A 17,369-nucleotide genomic window follows, 5' to 3' on the forward strand; every position below is an offset into this window, starting at 1 on the left:
AGATGGACTTTCATACTATAAACATGCAGTAAAGGAAAATCCACAGTTTTGTCCTGCTTCAATTACCAGAATCCGCAGAGATGTCAAAGACATGCTATTCCCCACTTGACAATATGCTTTGATTGCTAATTAATGCAAACAGCTTGTTGTCTACAGTAATACACAATTACTTCTCGGTGACCAAATGGCTAACAACCATTTCAACAAGCAATTCAGAAGCCAAAAGCATTCCATAAATAAGACATTGACACTGAGCTTGTGTACTTTTATTTAAAGATGTAATATTATAGCCATCTGGAAAACTGTTTATTTAATGAAATGCAGCAACATTGTGCTCACCACCTGTTAATTGGCAAATTATCAGCAAAACAGGTAGCCAAAGGTGGGGGTGGATCCAGTATTGAGGGGTGGGAAAGAAGGAAGAGTCAATAACTGACTACTAATGCCTTCTTTGGGTCACTCACTTTTGCTGCAAGCTCTGAAGACCTAGCAGTGAATTATTGAGAACATGGGTGGTTCTTCAGCACAAAAACTATAGCAACATAAAGAGGCATTCAAACAAGTTTGACAATTGAGAGCTGCTCCATGAAGCAGCATCTGAATGCTAATTAACTTAATTTCAGAAATGGCCTCCTTGCACAACTGAAAACATTTCCTCCAAGTGCAGAATAGAAGTTCTGTGCTCACAGTCCTAATAGTGTTCATACAGAAAGCTTTTGGCAGAACTAGGTGATCATAAAAAAGATCATCTAGAACAAAATGAACATGAACTGGATTTTACATTCAATAAAAACCTTGTTAGGATCTAAATACATGGTACCTGTTCAGAAAGTCTGCCCACAACCAAGACAGATGAAAGAACCTGGCCAGGATTTTAAATTACATTTCTAAGAAGGGTTTAAGTCTTTAGAGAAGAGAGTATCTAACATCTTCTATTGGCATTTCCATCTTGACACCTTAGTGTCTAAGCTCTAGTAAGAAATCACACAATCTGCAAACAGTAAACAGGGCAACATTACTGTATTTAGACTTGTCCCTCAACACCATAACACAACTACAAGGAAAGCATTCCAGAGCCTTTCCTACAGTCCTGAAGCTGCTTGTAGAAACTTGTACTGAACTACACCAGATTAGGGAATACACCCGGTCTTTAAGTCTAGTATGTTCTCTAGACCCAGTTGAGATGCTCTGGTGCTACCACCAAATACCAAAAGATAGATCAGGTGCAGTTATTTTTACTACCATAGCACCTAACTCCCATTTTAGGGCAGAGAGTGACATTATGTGATACTGCAAGGTGACCTTGACTCCACTGATGTATGGCATTATAGAAGCAGCACAAGTGCAGAAGACAACTTGCATTTTCCTTGTAGAGTTAAACTAAGGCAGTGAACTATATGGGGACTCCAGGAAATCTTCCCTCCACTTCATCTAGGCTTTGTATCTGAAGCTTCAGTCCAACATCCCAGTCAGAGGTGTGTGTCACCTCAAATACACAGAGCACAAACAGATGATGACATTTTTATGGCAGTGCTTTTCTTTAATATATAATAAAGATATAAGAGCACATAATAAATAAATACTAAGTTATTTCTCTGCTTCAAATTCCAACAAATATGTTCAATTGCAGATTATTTTTCCTCTAATACCTTGAAATAGAGGTGGAAATTTTTATACTCTAGTTCTGAACACAGATGAGAGAGTGCATAGTTGAAAAACAAGCTATCAATTTGGGTATATTACCTTTGAATACTAATATCACAGCAGAAGTTGTTTAGAAGTTCAGAGTAGGCAGAAATACTGTAAGCCTTTATCCTTTTCATAGATCATGTTATACTTGCATGTTAACAGTAATTCTGATTAAAGAATACCATTCCTCCAATAACTGAGATTCATTTTATACCTTCTGCAAGAAGATACATACCCTCTGCCTGGCATATATGCAGTGAGACCACTGAGACACCTCTACTACACAAGTGAACAAATTCAAGGTGGGATCTGAAAAAGCTGCTATGTTGAAGAAGTGTATATAGAATTAAAATCATTATCTCACAGGATTTTTTAACATGTTGAAATTCATCTTATCTTGAAAACTTCCATGTAATGAGACAGAAAACAGACACAAAAATAAGAACATGCTCCTTTACAGCAGCACTAACTTTTGCTTTATACGCCCTTTCTCAGGCAAATGTAAAGAACTTTTCTTAGTATTTCCTTTATTATAATTTCATATATCCTATAAGAACACCTTCAATCACAATGTTAAGAGTTTACTTGTTCTTCTAGAGCCAAAATCCACTTAATACAGATTGTACTGTAAAGTAGTGAAATAAATCTCAACCTCCTTCCCTCCCACACCCAAAAAAATGCTCAGAAAAACTAGTAAGCTAATCCACATGAGGCTCCAGCTTTGTGTGAAGGCATAGCTTAGAACTGCTAGACACCACCAAACAGAATTTTCCAGTTCACCAGTCCTTACTCCAAACTAAATAACTGAGGTATCCATTCTTTGTCACCTGTAGTGACATAAAACATCATCAAGACATACAAATGCTAATTTGCAGGGCTCAGACATGCACATGTATGTGTGATGAGGGCTACTCCAAAAGTAATGCCTCCTATTTTATTTTGTTGTCACACAAGGTCGGAATTGAATATGAGTGGTATGGTGTCAGGGGGTGAACCTTCCCACCAATATTCCGTTACATTTTGTTACTGTGCAACAGATGGCAGCAGAGCAGTAATATGACAAACTGGTATCCGACATGGAATTGCGGATGAAGCAAAAGAACTGAGCTGAATTCTTCTGTGCAGAAAAAAATGGTACCCACTGACTTTCATCACTGCTTGCTGAATGTTTATGGAGACCAAACAGTTGATGTGAGTACAGTGAGATCATGGGTGGTAAATCTCAGCAGTGATTACAGCGACATGAAAGACAAGCCATGTTCTGAGTGGTCATGAACAGCTATCACACCAGAAAACGAAGAGCATCTCAATCAGTTTATCTGTGGGAATTGGCTAACAGAGGTAACTAGGTTGAGAAATGGTATTTTGTAACTGAGAATTTGCCCCATTGTGCTCTTTATATCTGCTGGAGTTTTCATGGAAATAAATAGGAGGCATTATTTTCAGTGTGACATATGTATATACAACAATCAGAAAGGGAGGCAACACTGTGTCCTACAATGGAGACAATCTGCTTAAAGCAATTCTATTCCTCCTTACCTGCTTTCCTCTTCAGCCAAAAATGCCTTCTCTGTTTCTTGTTAACAGCCCCAATGAGAGCATCATTTTTCACCTGTTACTGATGCTTTCATCTATACCTACCTTCTGTTTCAAATACCACATTTCCAGTTACTTTGTCAGAGGAGCTGAGCATTTTTGTAGTCTGCCCACCAGCTTTTTGTTAAAAGCATTATTCACTCCCTTGCTATGTCTCATTTAAACATCCAAACTGACAGTCTATTAGATGCTCTGGTGGCAGCTTCTTAAGAGATTGAGGCCTTTTGTGTGTCAGCCCCCTGACACGCACAATCTACATGTAGCAGAAAAGTGACAGACACAAAGAACGTCTTATAAAAATTAGGGAGTGAGAGAGAGATTTGCAGAGGGTAAAACTGTTCTGAAAACATGCATCTTCTCTGGAAACAGGGTTTCTGACTTCTCAAGGTAAAGTAGCTCTTTGGATTTTACACACAATCAGATTTCAGACAATTCAAAGGACCACAGACCTAAAGCCAGTGTGGAGGAGTTTTAACTTTAAATGTTCTTTTTGTTTCTGAGGGCATTAATACTGTGATAAGTGATCCCTGTAATTTCCTTGTGCTGCTAGTGCTGCATCAGCAGGTGGCAGAAAAGGAATCAGAAATGTCACTGAAATTATAAAAAATGGGAAGAGAAATAAATCTTTGGATGCCATGACAAAGCCAGTGAACTTCATACAAAGATCCTTTCCGAGGTGTATGAAATTGACGTATTATTAGTCTGATAATGTAGAACTCAAGTTATCTACTTCTGTAAGTAATAGAAACAGAGAACAGATGCTCTACAGAAGGAGCTTTTACTTTTATAATGATAGAAACTACAGTCAGAATAAGAATGATGATGCCAGCAACTCCTTAAGGCGTATTCTTGTCAATGGTAAGCATTTCTTGATCTTGCCTGACTTAAGGTCATTGCTATTATTAACTTCTAAGATCATTCTAATATGACGGTTTATGCATTACCAAAATGTTATCCTCCAGCCATTTCCTTTAATAATCATGATCACATAAATAAATGAATTAAGAAACTCAGATATATGTAACTCATATGCCTACTCACCTATACGAAGCTCAAATAGCAGAAATAATGGACAAAAATCACACAGTTTCATTGCTGTAATAGGTGTCATAGAAGGAAGCATTTCCCTGTAGAGGAAGAAAAGCTCTAATTAAAACATTGCTTATAAATATATATATATATATACACACACATCTAAAAGGACTACAAAAGCAACCTTTCTCTCCTACTACATTCTATCCTCATAAACATTTTTCTGTCAAAGGCATTTATTTCATACCATTGAAAGTTCATGCTGAGATCTCTTCTCTGGTCTAAGTTACTCTGCCTTATTCCTGACTGGCCGTAAAGTTCATTCTGACAAACATCTTTCATTTATCTTGTTCACTAAATTTGCTGCCACTGCAATACAACTATTAATACCACCTGTTTCTTTGTTGAGATTCAGTTCCTTGTAATTCTTATTTTTACATGGATCCTTACCAAACAAAGAATTCATTTCCATATGATGATCTGCCATGGATTTGCTCTTTCTACAATTCTTAATAAACATCAAAGTCTCACATAAACATAAAACTGTAGACTGTACTGTCTACTTGCTCATACATATATGCGTGCATATATAAGCTGAACTGCAGATGTAGATATGCACCTTAGCTTTTTCCAAAAGTGTTTCAGAACTAAAAATCTCTAGAGATTAAAATCAACATTATAGATATTCCAGTTCCTAATGCCTTAATGTTCCATCAAAGCATTCTTTTTAATAAATATTCCTACAAATTTATACAAAAGTTGTTGATATCTGTATTTGCCAGTTTCTAAAATAAGCTTGTTGCAGACCTTATCAGCCTACAGCCCTTATTCTGACATTACAAAATCACTATTTCATCATTCCATTCATTTTGCCAGGGTACTAAACCCCTTGCCATTTTGAGCCCTGAGTCTTCCCTCTCCAACCAAAGCACCAATATGCCCCCAAACTGCCTGATTCATCTAATTTTTCCATAGATGCATCAAAAAGCACTAAGTGAAGTGGAACTCTGCATTTAACTCTGCATGACTGGCAATTTGGAGGGACATTTCGCACTCAGAAAACACTCTGCATTCTCAACTACAAACCACAGTTGCAGTATCCTAATAATTTTAATAGGCACTCTAATTTCTTTCAGTACAGACTTTTCCTTGAAATACTTTCCTCTCTTAAGGCTTTTAATTGCTACTCGCACATTTTAATAGCATTGCATTCTGCTGAGTTGGAGATTTTTTGTTATTGTCATATGGACTGGGTGAAAATAATGAAAAAATAATCTTCTGTGAGATAAAAATAATTGCATAATAAGCATTCAACAGGTTACTTAAGGACTATCATTCAAACCCTTACAATCTGTTACCTTACTACAATTTCTAAAAGGAAGAATCAATACTCTCGTCAAAATATAATCAAGAAAGACTGCAAAATATTTTTAAAACAAACTGTGCTTTATATCCACTCTTTCTTAAAATTAAATTATTGAAATAAATCTAATTGATCTCTGAAAACCTGTCAGTTTCTTCATGTCTTTAATCATGTAAGTGAGGACTTTGGGAAGTTTAGACTGTCTGCTTTGTTTAAAAGGAATTTAATCTCTTATTCTTCTACAGACTAATAAAAAACAAAAAAACAAAACCCAAAAAAACAGTACTTAAATTCCAATGAATTGTACATTACATAAAAAAGTCAAAAATACACATTCTTCAACTGAAAAGCCACTGTATTAATGGCTTCAGCTATTACTAAGAATTCCTGTAGGCCCTCAGCAGACAATATAAAATCGGACAATCTGAGTTTAAAGACTGCCAGTAGAATTGAATCATTCCAAAAAGCCTTAAATTATTTTCCAGACAGCTATACCACTAGAAATAGGGCTATAATTCTTTCCATAGCCAAAAGCCAAGAACTGTATTATGCAACACCTTAGTCATCCCTAATGTGCATCATGCTGAGCCAATCATCCAATATCCTCTGCCAACTTTAGGGTGAGAGGTAATTTAACCTCTGTACCACCACCTCATTCCTCTCATGATTGCAAGTCTTATAAAAATTGCAAGATTATCATGAGAATAAATGCACATTAGGCAAAAGAGTATAACTCCGCCTTCACCCTAATTTTGATATAAAACACAAAAGGAAGAGTTTTTCTCCTAACCAATTGCATCATAAGGTGAAGTATCTTACTTTACATTAAAAGGTACCATATAACTATTATAGGTTCAGCAGCAGACATTTAAATAACTTATTGATAATCTTTTATTCCCTTAATAGACTATTTCATTGTAATGGCCAACATCATTATGAAGGAATGCAGTGAGAGTCAGCTTGGGTTACTCAATAACCTTCACTGCTGGAGGTGTTATTTCCATCTTTGCCTAATATATCTCTCACTTTGACTATGGAATTGTTCATTCATTCAGTGAGAGTAATCAGTCTCATATACAATAGCCTTTATACACATACATCATCACTGTACAGTGAGAACTCCAAAATACTTTTCAAGAGAATACATGCAACATCAGACTCAACATACTGAAAAGATGGAACATCGCAAGTTCCCCAAACATTCACTAGTTTGGGCAGTAATATCAATAAAACATACCAGCTATGCCAAGTTTACCCAGTTGTTTTTGTACTTCATTACAATGACAAGTATCATTATAAACAAGGGCCTGGCTCTGACTACACAGCAAGGAAATATTGTTGACTGCTGAAGGAACACCAGAAATTAAACTCTTTCCAGATGGGATAAAGTTCCCTGTGCATCGCAAAGCATCAGACTAAAGTCATATGGAGTGACAGAGGCCTCATTCCTGATGATAAATTTGAGGGGATATTGAAATAATAGAGGGGAAAATAACTGACTTTGACTACATTCTAACCCCAGAGTCTCTAGGGGTGTACCTGTATAGAACTTATAGCCAAGTCTATGTCAGCCTTCGCTATTTTTATTCCATCGTGAATGAGTTGAGCAGCCTTTGACTTACGAATGAAATTATACTTCAGCGTTTGGCAAATGAGTACCACATTCAGGTGAACAGTGTAATTTAAATGAATGAATGAATAATATCTGAGATCAGATTTGTTGAAGCTAAATGCAACTTAGTCTCAAGTCACTTGATGAGAGTCATTCATAGAGTGACTACATCCAAGCTAATCAGAAATAAAAAGAATATACCAAATTGAAACGACCACCCTAACCTGCATCAGCAGTGCCAAATCTGGCACTGAAAACTTCCTCTGCACATCCACCTTCCCAGACACTACTGCTTGCTGCCTCTGGCTTGTCTTTTCCCTCTCTGTCATAACCTGGAAAACATTTATCTCCTCTTCCTTTTTTTGTACATCAATTACTGAAGGACACTAATTCCTCTTACCTAGATTACCTAGCTCTTCTGAACTTCTCAGTAACCACTGTGTATTACTCATTGTTCCTCTGCTCTGCCCACATTCCATAACTCAGTTTTCACTTACCGCTATCACTGTGTTTCATCCCTGCTGAGATCTTCCAGTGGCACAATATTGGAATGAAATTTAAGGTTAACTGAGGTTGCAGATAAACTATTAAACTTCTGACCAGAACATTAAAACTGATATATGGAATTAAAGTATTTCATCAGTTTCCTTGGTCAGTGCAGAGTTTATCAGCATCAGAAGATCCTATACTTTTAAAATCATTAACTTCCGGTAGGAATTCAGTGGTGATAAGCCAAACTGAAAACAAAATGTCTTCATATACTTGATGGAACAGAAATCTGACATTTTCCATTTCTTCACTTTTCAGTCAAATAAAATCTTCTCTTGCCCCTTCTCACTGTTCCTCTTCTCTGGTGTATATATATATATATATATATATATATATACACACACTACATCTCAAGCCTATCTCAGAAGTACTATATACTCCATTGCATGAGCTCCGCATCGCTACTGGGCACAACCTATTTTTATCACCTTCTCTTTAGAATTTTCACCCACACCTTAGGCGCAGCTGACACATTACCCAGAGGTACAACTAACCACAGGAAAGTACTGAATTTGCATTTAAAACACTTACAGTTATTTGATTTTTGCAAAAGGCTATGACAGACATCTTATTTATTTTTATTGTGACAGAACTTACTCAAACCATCTAAAATATCACTTAAAAATAAAGACTTGAGTAACTCTTCTACAATCCTCTTACCAGTTTGTAATTAAAACCATGAAGCATACTAGCTGTAATCCAGTTATGCTCCCAACTGCATTCCTGCATGTGAAATAAACAGATTACTTACATGTCTTCAGTGATTCTGTTTCCAGTTTCTCCTGTCCCAAAGCAAAATACTGTAATTCCCTTTTCCTTTCCTACCAGTGCAGAATTGTACGTGATGCCTTTCATTTTTCATAAGAGTTTATGTGCTGAAAACTAAACTGTACAGAATTGTAATCTCTCTTCATTAGCTGAAAGTGAAAGAATATATCCACGGATATCATGCTCTTCTTACAAATGCAGAGTGCATATTAGGGGCTAGTAGTGAAACAATTAAGTATACAGTCATTAAGCTTATATGCTAGTTTTGCAGCCATTCTTTCTCTACAAATATTGTATTTCCAACAGAGTAGCTTTGAATCTTTTCTGTCAGTGGCAGAACCATGTTTTGTGTGGGCTAAACATTCCTGTTCTTTTATGTCTTGTACAGATACATACAATGCAGTGTTATTTTCATTGAAACAGAGCCTTTTTCCCCCCTTAGGCCACAAAGAAAGGAAAAATAGCAGCAGCTAGAGGTGCTGTGAGTTTTCCATGAAGGTTTAATCCCAGTCAGCTACCACCAAGCCTTACATTTTTCTGGTGCTAAAGCAACAATATAATTTGCTGTCATAACCTTAAAAAGTGAATATTATAGAAATTAAAACAGAGTTGCTGAATTCCTGAGTCTGTAGTAATGCCTTCTAAAGTTACACACATAAACAAAAACAACAACAACGCCAGGAAAATGGAGTAATCAGAGTTGAAGTTGTAAATAAGAAGCAAAATTTCCACAGGAAGATAATTAGACCTTAACATACTTTAGCCAAGAATGAGATGAGTAGCCAGGTGGTGGTGGTGGTGGTTTGGGTTTTGTTTTGATTTTGTTTTCACCATTTGGATCTCTTACCTCAAGATTTAACTTGGTCCTCTTTACAGGTATAGTCTAGTCAAATCACTGAAAAGAATAACAGTAAAAGGAAAATTCTGGTTAAAAGCCAAGAAATGGGAAGGCAATCTCACAGAGCTAGAACTCATCAATACCCTACAAGGCCATTGGAATACATGCAATTCTGCAGACATCAACCAGAAATGCTCTTTTATGAGAAGCCTCACTGAAAGGCAGCACTCATACTACAAGTCTTATGAGGACTGCTGGAAAAGCCTTACAGGAGCATTCCTAAATAACCAAGAGATTATTTAAAAACTTAGAAGAAAAATAAATGTAGAGTACAGTTGCAGAGCAGACAAGATTTAATAGAGAAGTTCCTGTCTCAAGAACAGCAAAAATTTTTTTAAATGGCTTTATATTATTTTTCTTATTTCCACACAAAGGACAAGTATTAACATATCTACAGAGAAAAATTACTGAATTTTTCAAATGCAGACAAAATATACAGGAGTGATAGGGTAATACATACAAGTTCTCTATAACTATAAAACAGAGATTTCACAGGACTTTTATTATTTCCTCTGTGCAAAATCTGCCTCACTGCTGAGGCAAACACTAGTCTTTTAAGCACAACAGTATGGCTGAAATTTCTGAAAAAGTCTTAAAGAACAGAGGAAAACATCAAATTATGAAACTCTCCTATTTGGAGAGCATTCTTTCATTTTTCTTTACATCACTTGTTAAAGAAGTTTTTGTTAACCGCTGACTGTGGTATGGATCAAACTCACTCTTTCTAGCATGAGGTAGTGCAAAAACGGTACCTACAATAGGAAATTCATCACACTGAAATATAATGCTGACATCTGTGCTCCCTCAGGGCTTCAGGTTTCATTTGATGCCAGAGGCTGCATCACAGCCTTGCTGGCTGAGGTTGTCACATGGAGGTGATGAATCAATACACATCCTGGCTATTCTTGCTCAACTCAGTCTCCAGCCCCCAGATGGGTGGATCCCCACTGCTGCCAGCTGGTCCTGACTGCTCTGTCCACCACCAGCTGAGTCTACACTCTCCAGCAGCTCTCCTTCTTGCTCAACCAGCTGGTACTTTCCATCCTACATTTCCCTATGCAGCTTAACTCTACAGAAGAGGTGACATTTACAGATTACACAGGAGACTCATGCAGTGCTTCTCCAGAGACTGTAACCCATAATTCACCAGTCCTTGATTTAAACGAAGAGCAACTCATGAGTCAGAATCATAACCTAACTCATATGTTCTGTATAATAAATAGGCCAGGCACAACACTGGTAGCCAGCAGCTCATAAATTTGAATACCAGCTTTGATGTCTTGGAGCCTAGAGAAATTTTGGCAGCCTTGAAAGTGTTTACCCCATGCAAGTTGGATACCTATGTTGAGACAAAAAGAAAATTCTATTTATTTTCTTGTACTGAGTAATATCTACAGAGAGCTAAACAACAGGCCAGAGGTCACCCAGGACCACTGAATATCCAAATTTCAAAAAGAGCTTTGAATAAACAACCATATGCATTCATTTTCTGCCCATAGTCACTAAACAAGTGGACTGATTTAGGAAGGTACAGGCTGTTGTCAGTCCTTGGACAATCTGTGGGACTTGCTCATGAACCCAATGAGGATTGTGTGGACAAGTAAATAATTGCATTATTCTACATTTGTATTGTGCTTGCTTTAGTAAAACCTGAACACCTTGCAGTCTTCCCCTTTAAAACATAACTCTATTTTTGTATTAAAGTTAACACTTCAGAAACAGTGTTCTCATCTAGTATGAACACTTCATAATTACATTTTTCTAAAAAGCTGTAATAAACTTTATTTAAGCAAGTGCTTCCCATTTTATTGCCAACCCCAAACATTGTTCATTTGCAAGCACAAAGTGTCCTCTTGACACGATAATGAAAGTGCATTCATACATGTCAGCTGGAGCAATTATGTACTTCAGATGAATACGCAACAAGTATTATTCAGTCTTTTCTGCTGACATTTTTCAAACATGATGTGCATATTAAAATTAGCACTTAAGGTATGAGCAGAGTTTGCTAACTGCAGATTTCTCAAATAACTCAAACTTTGGACAACAAGGAAGAGTATGAGCAGGGCATCTCTTCCATAACATATTCAGATAGATCTGCTTTTGCTCAGTTACTTTTTCAAATACATAATATGGTAACAAACAAAGAAAGAAAGACTCAGAAAAGACCCTTGAGCCAATATTAAGACATACCAATGTGTCAACTTGTTCTCAGTCTACTGGGCATACAGGATGAATCTACTTGCTTTCACTGGAGCTTTATTTACTGAGCCACTAAGCCTAGCCTTCAGCAAAGCTCACTGCCTGGTGTTGCACACCCACCAGTGAAGGCTTGGATAGGAACTTCTAAATGTCTCTGGAGACACAGAGTACATCATATTACCTGGAGAAGAGAGTTTGTAGGAATAATGCTGGTTTATAACAAAAATTAAAAATTGAATTAAAAGAAATAAATTACTTTGGAAATGGATTTTAAAGGACTGTTTTTTTCCCTGCACCCCTGAGACACTTCAAACATATTTCATCCCCAAAGTATTTCTGATAGGAAACTCATGTGGTTTCTTTCCTTTTAATTAGCTTTTAATTTTTGTGTTGCTTTTTAATATCCCCACAACCATCAACAAATAAGTTGAAATTAATAAAAAGCAACTGTTCCTAGAACAAAAAAAAAAAAAAAAAGAGGTTTCCATAAAATAAAAGTCAGCAACAGCAACTCCAGAACTCCAGCCAGGCTGCTTTAGTGGGAATTCACAGTTGCAACATCAGTTGCCCCAGGACCCCATATCCCCAGATGGCATATAACTAACGGTACCCTTTCACTTCTATTTTGCAGCTGCTACAGGGATCACTCATCATCTGCAAAGAACTTGGAGAACCTGAAGCAACATTCACAGGAAAATTGCCAGTCTTCTGCTCAGTGTATGTTGTATGACAGATAAGAGTGTGTTTGCTAGCAAAATGTATTCTCACAGGACAGAATCTAACAGCAGACATCAAAACTGCTTATCTCTGCTTCATCTTGGCCATCCTCAAGACTCAAAACAAAGTAGCATGACAAATCTCCTTGTCTTGCTTACAATATCTAGCTTTTTTTTTTTTTTTCATGACATCATTCCACTGTAAAGAACTGTTTTTATCTTCATTTAAAGAAACATAGAAACAGGGATTATCTTTGTAACTTCAACATGATTGATTACAAGCTCAACCATTACACACGGCAGATCTGCTACATTACATGAGTGTTCAAGAAGCATAAGACAATCCAAATTTTTGGTACAGGAAAAAAAAAAAACAAAACAACATATAGTAGTTAAGGTTCAGAAGCATAAGAAGAAACAAATGAACAAAAACTGAAAAAACAGAACTGTGGTACTGCAAGACTAACAAGTTGATTGAAAACAACGGGAGAAATTTCCAGTGACAAAGGAAAGATAGACTATATACCAAAGTCATTTCTCCAGTAAATCTACATATTTTCACCAATAAAAGTATGAAGGATATTCAAACAAACAGGTTCATTCATAATTCCTAGCCCTGCTCTTCATACAGATCAAGTCCTGACAATTCCTTCACTGAAGCAAACCCCCCACACAGCAGGTTTAATGCCTCTTAGCACCTTGCCAGGTTTAGTACAAATTCAACACATGACACCAAAGCAAGATCTTATCCCCTCCCAGGAAACGCCATGGAGAAGGCTGTTGCTCCTGAATCGATAAATGTGGCATGGTCCTTCTGCTCCCCTTTCCCAGAGATAGGCGGGGGGCAGCAAGAAAGTATGCAGCTCAAGAGAATTAAAATCTAATATCTTCAACATGTGAAAATGCATTCATAATTCATTTGAAAAATTATATATTTGGATCAAATTAGTAATAATATCAAGATGATACAGAATTGAACTACTTTCTTAGAAAATGTCCAAGGACATAATATATAACTATATTCAAAGTCAAAAATCATGTGACAGTCATGAGAGGAGTGGGAGGGCAGGCACTGATCTGTTTTCTCTGGTGACAAGACCCAAGGAGATGCATCACAAGAGGGTCAGGTGGGTGTGAGGAAAGGGTTCATCACCAGACAATGGTGGGCATGCAGCAGGCTGCCCAGGGCAGCGGTCACAGCATCAAGCTTCTGGATTTCAAGGGAACTCAGGCAACACCCTTAGAATTATGGTTTGAACAGTGGGAGATCATACATGGAGCCAGTAGTTGGACACAATCCTTATGGGTCTTTTCCAGCTCAGAATATTGTATCATTCTATGGTTCCAAATAACAAATGTAATACCATAGAAAATGACTATGATGCAGTATCATTGGTCTGAGCTACAAGGCCATTGGGTACCTACACTTTGTATGGGGCAGGAAATGCAAAAAAAATAAAAAAATTTAAAAAATTGACCATCTACAAATCAAATCATTGGTATACTCCACACCATTAGACATGATTCATTGATTTCTGTTATCTTCATACACTATACACTACTATACACTTCAGATGGCAAAGTGCACCTCTTAGAATACTATGGATGATCTGTAAGCTTGTTACAAAACTAACCATAAGTCTTTAGCGTTATAACAATTTCAACTAGCATCCAAAATAAAGTTTTTTTTTCAGTTGTTGGAGGTACATTCAGATCTGATTTATCCACTGCAATCTCTATATGCTACATGAAAGAAAAACTTTTAATGGATTTTTCCAAAAGAAGAAAAGAAGAAAGTCCCAAAAGAAATAAAAACTCACTCTTCATGTACTGTTTTATATTCCACTTCTGAGTAAATATTTACACCACCACAGAATGGCTAGTCTATAAGCCAAAATCCTCTGCTTATCAATAGATCAGCTCTCTGTACACAGAGCCATAATGCAATGTCCCCTGGTGCTGTCTTTCAAGTGACCTTAACCTGACGTGGAGATGACATGCATAGAGAAGAGAATTTTATCTCCTTGAGAGCTCAGTGCTTGAACTCTTCACAAAAACAAAACAAAACAAAAAAACCCTATAACCAGCCTGACAGCATACTCAAATGATACTGAGCTGCACTCAATACGTTTGTGATTGGAAACATTCTTCACTAGTGACATAGATTTGTCCTTAGTTTTGTGATTTTCACTATGCTAGAGACTCCTAACAGCATCGTCTTTTCAGTTAAGGTTGTTATTTTTAAAAACAGATTTTTTGTCCAACTTACCTATGGATGTGCAGTGACACTGATGGAAGGGTAAATCCTAGGGTTTTTTTTTCCAATATATCCTTCTTTCATTTGACAGACTTAAACTTAGAGTCAGCTGACAAAAAATAGAATCAATAGAAACATTTATCTACAGGCGTAAAATGATTCTATCAGATATACTAAGCTAAGTATAACAGCAAACCTGAGTTGAGTTTTCTCATCTCCCATACGGGTTACAATTTCACAGGATCCAGCAAGTCACTACATAATACAAGATGCTTAAATTCAAAGCATATCAGAACAAAAAAAAAAAAAAAAAGGAAAAAACCAGGATGCAACAGACATGAATTTGTGCTCCTGCATTATGCAGTATATATTCAGTGAAACTCGTGAATCTAGGACTGACAGAGCTGCCATGCACATATAGCACAGGTAAACCACAAGGTTAGCTTGCTTTACCACAAGACTAAGAGCTTTGCTCTTTCTCCTTGGTACATGACAGGTCTGCAAGGGATGCTCAGAGCTGACCAATATTCCAATATCTAACCAGGAGAACAGAAGATAATTAGAGCCCAAAATTGGACAGTTCCAAGGCTTCTACAGTTGCACTTGTCTAAACAAGGAGAAAGAAGAGTATGGACCAAGCTGAAAGATGTCAGAGATCCTAATGCTGTAAAACTGAAAAACACATATAGGTAGTACGTGTCACATCAAAATGACTTGCCTAGGAAAGCCAGAAGAACAGTAGCCTTGCCCAAAACTGGCATGGCCTATCCATTAGAACTAACAACATGAACATAAGACAATTGAAAATATAGGACAAATAATTAAAACAACAACAACAACAAAAACATTAACATCAAAAGCATACAAATATATTACAATTCCCAGTAAAGCAATCCAAGATTAAGTGCTATCACACTCTTTTATCATGAAAGCTCTCCAATGGTGGGCCATACAGATCACACAGAACAGAAACTTCACCAATAAGCTGGGCTATAATGGCCCATGCCCCAAAAAATCAATGTAATCTATGCACCCACAGTCACACAGATCATCAGCCAAGATTAAGAGTTCCTTATTGAGATCAAAGAAGTACAGAAATTGATTTTGTTGTGCAGAGTGATTCCTATGTGTCATTTCCCTGTTAAATTCATGGTTTTGAACCAAGACTTCGTTGTAAACTAGGAGACAGAAAGCAAGAAATTGATACCTAACAACTGGATTAATACAATTAAATTGTATTAAGAATGTGAAAGCATACAAAGCTTTTCAGTCTCAAATTCTGAAGGAAAGAAACATCCACATTTTCTCATAACATTTTTATTAACCCTATTTCATTCTTACAACACTGCTTTACATTCCATCAAATGACATAAAAAGCAGTTGAAAGCAGATAGACCTTTCCAGTAATCCAGCTAACTGTGAGCTGCAGTATTTTAAGATGATTTGTCCCTGAAGAAATCCTTAACTTTTCTTTCCCTCACTCCATTCTTCAAAATCTTTTATGCTCAGCTCGGTAAAAGGCAAAGGATCACTGATCAGAGCAAACACTGCTATAGTTGTATGGAAGATGTTGATGGTAAAATACGGTTCACTTGTTGAAGTATATTGAGATAGGACAGCAGGAAATGAGAAACGTTCCACCTGTCTGTTTCTCGAATCTTGGCTTTTCACAAGGCTTTCTTCATGACTTCTATATTATGTTGTTCTTTTTGCCTTTGTATCCCCCAGTGGAGAGACATTTCTAGGCTCATTTCAGAAATGTCAAAATAATTGAATCAAAACCAAGAACAAAGTATTACAAGAGCTGTGTCTCGATGAATTTATTATTAGAGTAATTGATAAGAGTTCTTAGATTTCCCAGTAGACTCTTCAAGCTCAAAAACCAAGAACAGGGCATATAGAAAAACACACATAATAATACTAATACTGTCTTCACCTTTCCCAAGTGCTCACTCTTATCATATATAAATCTGCACAAGATGAACTGGAGCAGATGCTTATTGTTTTATGCTGTTACCAAATAAATAATTCTATCCTAAAGCCCAGTTTCAACTGCTGTAAATTAGAAATGATTCCACTATAGTAAGGATAAAATATAGAAACAGGATTCCTGCCCTTGAAAAATTTAAAGTGGTTACGTTAATAAATGATACTGAAACTACATTCTTTTATTTAATTAGCTTTTACAAAAGTTGATGGAAGCCCAATTGCAGATCTACTAGTAAAATTTAGTGTAGAATAAACAGTATTTTAAAAATTGTTCAATATACACTGATAAACTGTTGGTCTTACAAAGGATATGCAAGTAAATTCACTGCTATTTTCAACAGCTACAATAAAACAGCAATATTCACTGTTATCTGGAAAATTCATGATGGAAAAGAAGATGCCAATTTTCAATGACTTGTTAAAAATAGCAAAAGGATAAAACAAGATTCCCTGTGTAATTTAGTGACATATGCCAGAATATGTATACTGTTCCCTTGCATGTGCCAGTACTGAGAAAATATAAGCTGGTTACATCAAACAAATGTGTTACACAAGGTCAAAATACACTATGCCACTGATATTGGCCTGTAGCAGGTTTTAGCTAGAACTAACGTGACATAATTCTACTTCTGCAATAAAATTATGGATGAGAAGGTTAAGAAACACACAATTCAAAATTTATTAAAGGATATCTTTCT

General features: G+C 36.5%; 1 protein-coding gene across 1 annotated transcript in view; it reads right to left on the reverse strand.

The window, feature by feature from the left end:
* The window catches only part of SEMA6D (semaphorin 6D), a 488,676-nt gene extending 473,885 nt beyond the window's left edge, over window positions 1–14,791 (reverse strand). Inside the window, exons 1-3 of the mRNA XM_085515489.1 lie at window positions 14,695–14,791; window positions 9,457–9,504; window positions 4,327–4,412 (exon numbers count right to left, since the gene is read on the reverse strand). The gene's annotated coding sequence lies outside the window, so the exon portion shown is untranslated. The remainder of the gene's footprint in view (window positions 1–4,326; window positions 4,413–9,456; window positions 9,505–14,694) is intronic.
* Window positions 14,792–17,369: the final 2,578 nt, after the last annotated feature.

The sequence above is a fragment of the Coturnix japonica genome, chromosome 14 (genome assembly GCF_054131305.1).
Source record: "Coturnix japonica strain WE chromosome 14, WE-NBRP24, whole genome shotgun sequence".
In the NCBI taxonomy this organism is placed as follows: domain Eukaryota; kingdom Metazoa; phylum Chordata; class Aves; order Galliformes; family Phasianidae; genus Coturnix; species Coturnix japonica.